This window comes from Benincasa hispida, unplaced genomic scaffold, assembly GCF_009727055.1.
Source record: "Benincasa hispida cultivar B227 unplaced genomic scaffold, ASM972705v1 Contig384, whole genome shotgun sequence".
Classification (NCBI taxonomy): Eukaryota; Viridiplantae; Streptophyta; class Magnoliopsida; order Cucurbitales; family Cucurbitaceae; genus Benincasa; species Benincasa hispida.
This window is the reverse complement of record NW_024064828.1, coordinates 405,458-406,940: the sequence shown is the minus strand read 5'-3', so window position 1 is coordinate 406,940 and position 1,483 is coordinate 405,458. Positions and strand designations below refer to the sequence as shown.

The following is a 1,483-nucleotide window of genomic DNA, read 5'->3' as shown; positions in this document are numbered from 1 at the left end:
CGAGATTACGGATAGACGTCGCCTGATTCTGGAGTACTGTTTCATTTTTCTCAATATACGACTTTAGTAAGCTCTCCAAAGATGAATATTGCGGCGCCTATGAACTGCTAGCTTGATTTTGTGATTGACCGTTTGTTCGCGGGAAAAATCCTGGCGGCCTTTCTTTTTGCGCCATGGGTTGATAATTTTGTTGTTGATTTTTCCACGCAAAATTGGGGTGGTTTCTCCACCCAGGGTTGTAAGTATTGGAGAATGGTTATTCTTTATGAAGTAAACAGATTATGGATTCCTTGGAAACTCTTCCATCGAATGGGCTTCTGCGCAAGTGGCACAACTTACGCTCATTTGATCGATTGTGTTGACCTGCCCTCTATGCGTTCACGGGCTATTGATTGCGATTCCCTGTATCAGGTTCCTCATCACATTCATTTGATTTTGTAGGGATTCGATGGCCCCATTACATGCGTCACCTTCTTTAATTTTAAGTCTTTGATCGCTTTCCCTCTAGTCTTCGTGATTCTTTGAAATGCGATCAAGTATATTTTTAGATTCGTCATACGTTTTTTCAAGCAGACCTCCAGCTATTGCCGCATTGCAGCCATCTGCGATGCAAGGTTCAAACCATGATAAAAAATTTCCATTTGGAGACAATCGGATAAGCCATTGTGTGGACAATCTCGCACCAATCTCTTAAACCTCGCCCAGGCATCACTGAGCATTTCATCAATATCTTATTCAAAATTAGTAATCAACTTCCTCCTTCTTCCATTCTCTACTGGGGGCAAGTACTTCTTCATGAACTTCTCTACTACTTGTTGCCAAGACGTGATCTCCCTTGGTTTGAGAGAATAGGCCCATTTCCTTGCTTGATCACATAGCGAAAATGGGAATAATGTTAGTCGAACCTCCTCAGCTGAGATGTTTGGGAACAAAAAACTATTACGGTCGTTCGCCAGGAGAATAGGGTTTGCTATGATATTATTTGCATTTGGTGCTCTGTCTTCTGGTTGCTCTGCTATGTTGGGATTTCTCTCTTGTTTTTGTCGGCAGTTGTTTCTTCTTCTTCTTCTGAACGGTCTTTCAATCTCTGGGTCATAGTTGGGCTCAGGAACTTGTCCTTGACTCATACGACGTTCGCTTCTTCCCTTACCAAAGGAGAAGCAGTGCACAGAGATGGGAAGCTGAAAAGAAAATCAAAACGTTACTGTTAGCGCAATATGTACTGCTATAATCCCTGACAACGACACCAAAAACTTGATGCGTTATGAATATGATGAAATAATGGTATGAAATTGCGGTGGTGAACTATGCGTTGCACATGCAAATTTTCCTAGTAAGATCCAAGTGTTAACCTTACTAGGTTTCCTGGTAAGTCCAGGGTCAACACAAGGACTACTGAGACAATATGTGACGGTAAATTTTGATTCCTTTGCGGTGACAAAAACAATAAGTTGGTTTGTATGCTGTTTAAGTATAAATCCTA

At 41.5% G+C, this 1,483-nt stretch overlaps 1 non-coding gene across 1 annotated transcript; it reads left to right on the top strand.

Annotated features, from left to right (window-relative positions):
- Window positions 1–657: 657 nt before the first annotated feature.
- On the top strand, window positions 658–764 carry LOC120069400. The gene has a single exon (XR_005479521.1). It is a non-coding gene; the product is annotated as a small nucleolar RNA R71 (small nucleolar RNA).
- The last annotated feature ends 719 nt before the right edge of the window (window positions 765–1,483 follow it).